Source organism: Tamandua tetradactyla, chromosome 12 (genome assembly GCF_023851605.1).
Source record: "Tamandua tetradactyla isolate mTamTet1 chromosome 12, mTamTet1.pri, whole genome shotgun sequence".
Classification (NCBI taxonomy): domain Eukaryota; kingdom Metazoa; phylum Chordata; class Mammalia; order Pilosa; family Myrmecophagidae; genus Tamandua; species Tamandua tetradactyla.
Window position 1 is genome coordinate 77,420,065 of NC_135338.1, and position 8,351 is coordinate 77,428,415.

The 8,351-nt window shown below is 35.9% G+C and overlaps 1 pseudogene; it reads right to left on the minus strand.

Moving 5' to 3' along the window:
- Positions 1 to 6,899: 6,899 nt before the first annotated feature.
- On the minus strand, positions 6,900 to 7,744 carry LOC143651610 (14-3-3 protein zeta/delta pseudogene; annotated as a pseudogene).
- Between the last annotated feature and the right edge of the window lie 607 nt (positions 7,745 to 8,351).

The following is an 8,351-nucleotide window of genomic DNA, read 5'->3' on the forward strand; positions in this document are numbered from 1 at the left end:
ACTGGAGAATATACAGTCTTTGGAAAATGTAATCAAAGATGTTTATACAAATCTACCAAATAAATTCAGTGGGTTGGCTAATGACATAAAGGATAGCAAGAAGATACTAGAAGAGCATAAAGAAGAATTTGAAAGAATAAGTAGAATAATAGCAGATATCACAGAGATGAAAGATACTATAGATCAAATAAAAAATATAGTAGAGACAAAAAATAGCAAATTTGAGGAAGCAGAAGAAAGAGTAAGTGAACTAGAGGGCAGAACAACTGAATTCAAATGCACAAAAGAAAAAATTCCAAAAAAATGGAAAAATTTCTCAGAGAAATTATGGACAACATAGAGTATGCAAATACAAGAATCATTGCTGTCCCAGAAGGAGAAGAGAAAAGAACTAAGAAGAACAGTTAAGGAGATAATGGGGGGAAATTCCCAACTCTTATAAAATCCATAAATATGCAAATCAAAGAATCCCAAATAACCACAAATAGAATAAATCCAAATAGGCCTATACCAAGACACTAATCAGTCTGTTAAATGTTAAATGTTGAAGGGAAGCAGAAAATCCTGAAAGCTGCAAGAGAAAAATACTCACCATATGCAAAGGAAGCCACATAAGCCTTAGTTTGGACTACTCAGCAGGCATCATGAAGGTGAGAAAACAGTGGTCTGATATATTTGAGATCCTGAGAGAGAAAGATTCCAGCCAAGAATTCTTCAAAACTGAAGGAGAGATGAAAATTTTCACAGAGAAAGAAAGGCTGAGAGAATTTTTCAAGAAGATACCAGCCCTACAAGAAATACTAAATGGAATTCTGTTGGCTGAGAAAAAAGACAAGAGCGGGAGGTCTGGAGGTGGGCACAGAATTGAAGAGTACCAGTAAAGGTGACTTGAAGGATAAAAAGAGAAAGAGAAAAAAGAATATATAAGCCTGACAAATGAAAACAAATGGATGAAATGGTAGATTCAAGAAATGCTTTTACAGTCATAGTTTAAATATTAACAGACTAATCTCAACAGTTGAAAGATACAGATTGGTAGAATGGATTAAGAAATATGATCCATCTATATGCTACTTACAAGTACATACAAACTGACTGAATGGAAAGATTGGAAAAGGATATTCTCTGCAAGATGTAACCAAAAGAAAGCATATATACTAGCTATACTAGTATCATAATAACAATCATAAATGTTAATGCTCCCAATCAAGGAGTTTCAAACTACATGAGGCACACCCTGGCAAAATTGAAGGTAGCAATAGACATTTCAACAGTAACAGTGGAAGACTTCAATACACCACTCTCCTCTATAGACAGAACAACCAGATAGAAGAACAAGGAAATAGAGAAGTTAAAACAATTTGACAAATGAATTAGACCTAAAAGTCATGTATAGATTGTTACACCCCAAAACATCAGAATATCCATTCTTCCCTAATGCTCATGGAATGTTCTTCAAAATAGATCATATGCTGGGGCACAAGTGAGGTCTTATAAATTTAAAAAGATTGAAATAAATCGAAGCATTTTCTCTGATCACAATGGAATGAAGCTGGAAATCAATAATAACCAAAGAACCATAAATTTCATAAATATATGGAGATTAATTAATGCACTCTTAAACAACCAGTGGGTCAAAGAAGAAATTGCTAGCGAAATCAATAATTTCAGGGACAAATGAAAATATTCATAGTAGCATTATTCTCAACTGCCAAATGGTGGAAGGCACTCAAGTATCTATCAAGTGATGAATGGATAAGCCAAATATTACTTCTGTATAAAATAGAATAGTATTCAGCTGAAAAAGTAATATAGTTCTTATATGTGCTTTAAAGTGTATGAACGTTTCGGATATCCACTTTTGTGAAAAAAGCCATACATAAATTGATAAATACTGTATGTGCTCACTCAAATGATATGATTAGAATACACAAATCCATATTCAGAAACTAGAATGCTGGTTATCAGTACAGGGATGAGGTTAGGAAATTGGAAGTTGATGCTCATTTTGTAGAGTTACTGATTGGGTTGATGGAATAATTTTGGTAATGGGTGGTGGTGGTGGTAGCACAACAGTGCAAATGTGATTAAAACCATGAATTGCATATTGAATTTTGTTGGTGTTTTTTAAGCATCAATCAAAATTATCAAGTGATTTTTAACCTTGCAATTTGTTAATGTGCAATATTATATTGATAGACTTTCTTATGCTGAGCCACCTTTGCATTCTTGGCATGAAGTCCACTTGGTTGTGATGTTTAATTGTTTGAATATATCATTAGATTCAACCTGCTAAAATTTTTCTTGAGAATTTTTGCATCTGTATTCATTAGGGAGATTGGTCTGTAATTTTCATTTCTTGTAGCATCTGTATGCAGTTATGGTATTAGAGTGATGCTAGCTTCATAAAATGAGTTAGGTAGTGTTCTTATTTCCTCAAATGCTTTGGAAGAATTTGAGCAAAATTGGTGTCAGTTCTCTTGAAATGTTTGACAAAATTCCCCTATGAAACTATCTGTCTCTGGGTTTTTCTTTGTAAGAAGATTTTTGTTAACTGATTGAAACTCTTTACCTGTAAATTGGTTTGCTAAGATCTTCTATTTCTTCTTGAGTCAGTGTCAGTAGTTCATATATTTTGAGAAATTTGTCCATTTTATCTAAGATGTCTAATTTGTTAGTATATAGCTTTTCATAATATCCTCTTATGATTTTTAAAATTTCTTCATGATCCATTTTAACTACCCCCTCTTATTTCTCATTTTGTTTATTTGCACCCTCTCTTTTTTCTTCTTTGTCAGTTTAGCTAGGGAGCCATCAATTTATTGATTTTCTCATAGAACCAACTTTTAGTTTTGATGATACTTTGTAATGTTTTTTTGTTCTCCAGTTCATTTATTTCTGCTTTAATCTTAGTTATTTATCTTCTGTTTGTTTTGGAGTTAGTCTGCTGTACATTCTCTAGTTCCCCCAGGGGAACAGTTAGGTCTTCAATTTTTGCTCATTCTTATTTTTTAATATAGTCATTTAGGGCGATAAATTTCCCTCTTGTACTGTCTTTGCCACATCCCATATTTTCTGATATATTGTATTTTTGTTTTCTTTCACCTCCATGTATTTAACAATTTCTCTAACCTTTTTTTCTTTGACCCACTGATTATTTAAGAATGTGTTGCTTAATTTCCATATGTTTGTGAAAATTCTGGTTCTTTGGTGATTATTAATTTCTGGCTTGATTCCATCATGATTAGATAAAGTGCTTTGAATAGTTTCAATCATGTAAAAATTATAAAAACCTGATTTGTGTCCCAGCATATTATCTGTCCTAGAGAATGTTCCATGAACACTAGAGAAAAATACATATCTTGACATCATGGGATGTAATGATCTATATATTTGTTACTTCTGTTCTATCATATTACCTAAATTCTCTATATCCTTATTGATCCTCTGCCTGGTTGTTCTATTCAAAGAGGAAAGTGGTGTATTGAAGTCTCCCACTACTAGTATTGAAACATATATTGCTCCCTTTAGTTTTGCCAGTGTTTGCCTCATGTGGCTTAGAACTCATTGATTCAGAGCATACACATTTATGATTGTTAATTCTTCTTGGTGAATTGTCCCTTTTATTAATAATAAAATTTTATAATTCCTTGTCGCTTATGACATCTTTACATTTGAGGTCTATTTTATCTGATATTTCTATGGCTACTCCTGCTTTCTTCTGTACAACTTGCATAGACCATCTTTTCACTTTCAATCTATTTATATTCTTGAGTCTAAGATGAGTCTCTTGTAAACAGCATAAAATGGATCATATTTTTAAATCCATTCCACCATTCTCTATCTAGTGAGTTTAGTTGATTAATGTTCAAAGTTATTACTATAAGGACAGTTTTTGAATCTCCCATATTATGCTTTAGATTTTGTTTTTCAGATCTATATTTTCTCTTCCCTCTCTCTCTCTCTTTTTTATCCTTAAGTTACCCTTACTAATACTCTTCAATTCTGTACCCTATTCAGACCTCCCTTTCCTGTCTTTTTTTTTTGAACAAGAAGAATTCCCTTTAGGATCTCTTGTAGGGCAAGTCTCTCTTGTCAGCAAATTCTCTCAGCCTTTGTTTATCTATAAAGATTTCATTCTCTCCCTCAATTTTTCAAGACAACTTCACAGGAAAAAGAATCATTAGTTGAAGTCATTCTTGTTCAGAATCTTAAATATATCATGCCACTGCCTTTTCACCTCCATGTGCCTGTTGAGTAGCCTGAGGTCAGTCTTATGTGGTTTCTCTTATATGTAGTGAATTTATTTTCTCTTGTTGCTTTCATGACTTTTTTCTTCTCTTCAACATTTGACATTCTGATTAGTATGTTTCTTGGAGTAAGCCTATTTTAATTTATTCTATTTGTAAACGTTGGGAGGTTTTCTCCCATAATCTCTTCAACTAGTCTTCCTATCCATTCTCCTTCTGGAATATTAATAATTATTAATTTGTGTGCCTTGTGTTCTCTATTATTTCCCTGAGATTTAGTTTCATTTTCTTCCATCTATCCTGCCATTTGTCCTTTTGTGCATTTGAGTGCACAAAATTTCCTATCTTCTAATTTGCTTATTCTTTCTTCTGCCTCTTCAAATCTGCTGATGTGTATCTCTAAAGGTACACCTTTAATTTCCTCTGTAGTATCTTTCATCTCTGTAAGATGTTACTATTTTTTTATCTATTCCTTAAATTATTTTTTGTGCTCTTCCAGAATCTTCTTAATATCCTTTTATTTCACTAACTCCTTGATTATTTTTTCCAAATTCTATGTCCTCTCTGGTGATTTAATTTTGGCCATTTGGTTGGGTTGTATCTGCCTGACTCTTCATGTGTTTTGTGACCTTCTGATCCACACAAGGCATTTGATTATCTTAATAAGATTTTTTGTAACTTGATTTACTTCTTTGTCTAAGTTTTTGTATCTACTTCCGTTGAAAATCACCATTTGAGATTTGTGGGTCCTTCCCCCCCAAATTAAGTCACAGAGCTCATGGGGGCATTGCAATTCTACTTGAGGTTCTATTGAAAGCTAGGCAGGTAGACAATTTGCCAGACTGCACTCTCCACTTCTTCCTGACAGATGGTGTTCTTGAGCCACCTCTTCTCCTTAGGCCCATTTCACCCTCACTGTATGTATCAGCTGAGCTGAATGGAGAATTGACGTAATTCTGGCCAGTGCTGCTGTTTTAATTGTTGGTTGAAAGCCACCAATTCTGGGGCTGAGGATGGGCAGCGTACCCCTATGCATAGACACTGCTTGTGTGTCCAATAGATCTAGTGACCCCCAGATTCTCACTTGGGATGATTTTGGGCTCTGAGACTGGGTATTTCAGTTCCCCTGACCACAGCCTATCCAGAAATACCTGGCAGCTGATTATAACACTCAGTTTAGCTGGCTTCCTTGGCCTTACCTTGCTGTCTGCACATGCCTGAGGTCTCTGGGCCTCTGTGGGGGAAGGGGAGCAATGTCAAGACCCAAACATGTTTCTCACTGACCAGCTGTTGGACCTGAACTACTGAGTATCTCCCCCTCCTCCCCAGAGTTGGACCACCCAGTTTCCACCAAAAAAGACCAAGCACCCACAGCAGCCCGTCTGAGGATAAGGGAGCAGGTTTATGCCCTAACCAAAAGGTCTGTGTGCATAGGGAGAGCAAGTCTGCTGGCTTCCAAGTTCCCCACAGGAGCTCCTGGCTATGGAGCTGTGAGGGAAAAATCTTTCAAGCTTTGGTGGTAAGCTGGTATTATAACTGAGTACTCTCATCCCATTTTCTTTGTTCCAATTTCTCCATTTTCATTCAAGACCTCCCTTTACAGGGTAGAAGATTCTCTCTGATCACTCATTCCCTGGAACCACTGTCCCACTTGTTTTTTTTTTGTTTTTCCATTCATAAAACTTTTATTCCACTTACATAAACTTAATACACATGTTCTTAACAATTATGCTTGGATTGTTCATGAAAATTTCATAAGACATTAAACAAAGCTAGCCATCATCAAGTTATTTCCCTGTTAACTATTTTTACAACACATGCATGTTAGGCAAGTATCAAAAAAAAAATCACAAAAGCAAAAAACCTAAAAAAGTTAAATACATGGGTTTTTTGTTTTACTGCTGTGCTTGATAAACATGAAGTAATGAATATCAAGCAACTCATTTTTACTGCGTAGTTACTTGCACATTTGTTCTTAGGTTGCCTAAAACATTTAAATACAAATAAAATGAGTGTAGCAAAAATAATGAAAGCAAACAGCAGGTAACTTTACAAACAATGGAATGTGAACCGTTTCTGCCCTTCTCCAGAGTAAATTGGGTCACGACTTTGTCTAAAGGAACACTTCTGCAGCTGTAGTCAAAGGTGTGCACATTGAGATTGTGTATTCCACAGATACACATGGTTAAACACGTATCATCCATGGGTTATCTATTTCTACTACAGCCCTGAAAGTGCTCCAACCTTAAAGTACCCACAATAACTACACTTGTGACTGGAACCAATTATCCCTTTTATCCCCCACCAGGACAAACCAATATGTAGTAGGCAGTTTTGTTTGCTTAGACATGGAAGCAGTTTTAACACTGGCCCTTGTGAAGCCACAATGTACCAAACGTACTATGCTAAACATTTATAACTTGTATAAAAATTCCACATCCCCATATTGGCCACCTCAAGATGAAAACAGATAACTCTCTAAATGTTAACTGGCTCTACTCCCCTAATATTAAACATAAAAACCACATGGGAAATACAGAAATTCAAATAGAAGTAACATAAACCTGTCATAAATCGTAAACAAAAAACTATTTGTGGGACAGCATGGATGACAATTTTAGATGAGGCAGACAAAAGTTGGAAGGCCGGTTAGTTTTCCCCTCCTTCTCCTGCTTCAGCTTCTCCCTGGGTATCCGATGTCCACAATGTCAGGTTATCTCTCAGTAACTGCATTATTAGCGTGCTGTCTTTGTATGACTCTTCACTTAATGTATCAAGTTCAGCAATGGCTTCATCAAAAGCTGTCTTTGCAAGAGAGCAGGCTTTCTCCGGAGAGTTCAGAATCTCATAATAGAACACAGAAAAGTTAAGGGCTAGACCCAATCTGATAGGATGCGTCGGTTGCATTTCCTTTTTGCTGATTTCAAATGCCTCTTGATAAGCTTGTTGTGACTGATCCACAATCCCTTTCTTGTCATCACCAGCAGCAACTTCAGCCAAGTAACGATAGTAGTCACCTTTCGTTTTCAAATAGAAGACTTTGCTCTCCGCTTGTGAGGCATTAGGGATCAAAAATTTTTCCAAAAGAGACAGTACATCATTGCAGATATCTCTCAACTCGGTCTCAATTTTCTCTCTGTATTCACGAGCCATCTGCTGTTTTTTCTCAGTACCTTCCGTCGTTTGCTCAATACTTGAGACGACCCTCCCAGATGACCTACGAGCTTCTACAACATTTTTATAAGCAACAGAGAGAAGATTCCTCTCCTCATTGGATAATTCAGCTCCTTGCTCAGTTACAGACTTCATGCAGGCTGCCGTGTCATCATATCGCTCAGCCTGCTCTGCCAGTTTGGCCTTCTGCACCAGCTCATTTTTATCCATGACTGGATGTTCTGTGTCCGGAGTAGGTGGCAGCGGACAAACAGGGCTCAGCAGTCTCTGGGCGGCGGCAGCGATGAGGCTGAGACTCTGTCCCTGGATCTTGCTGCTCACAGGCTCCCCACTTGTTTTTTTATGTATAGTCTCTCATTGTTGCCTGGAGCCAGGTAGGATGAACTCAGCCTCTCTTATTCCTCCATCTTCCTGAAAGTCCTGCCAATTGATTTTTCACAAGGATACCAAGACCGTTCAATGGTGAAGGAATAATCTCTTCAACTAATGGTACTTGGAAAAGTCAATATCCACATGCAAAATAATATAATTGTATCATACTTTACACCATATAAAAATCAACTCTAAATGAACTAATGACCTAAATGTAAGGTCTAAAACTCAAACTCTCAGAAGAAATAATCATGACCTTAGGTTTGGCAATGGATTCATAGATATGACACCAAAAGCATGTGTACCAAAAGACAAAATATATCACTTAGACTTAATAAAAATTAAAAACTTCTGTGCATCAAAGAATATTATCAAAGAAGTGAAGAGACAGCCTACAGAATGAGAGAAAATATTTGCAAATCATATATCTATAAGGATTTACTATCCAAAAATATACAAGGAATTTTTACCACTCAATAAAAAACAACCCAATATAAAAATGGATAAAGGACTTGAATAGACATTAATCCAAAAGAGATATATTCTGATGGCCAA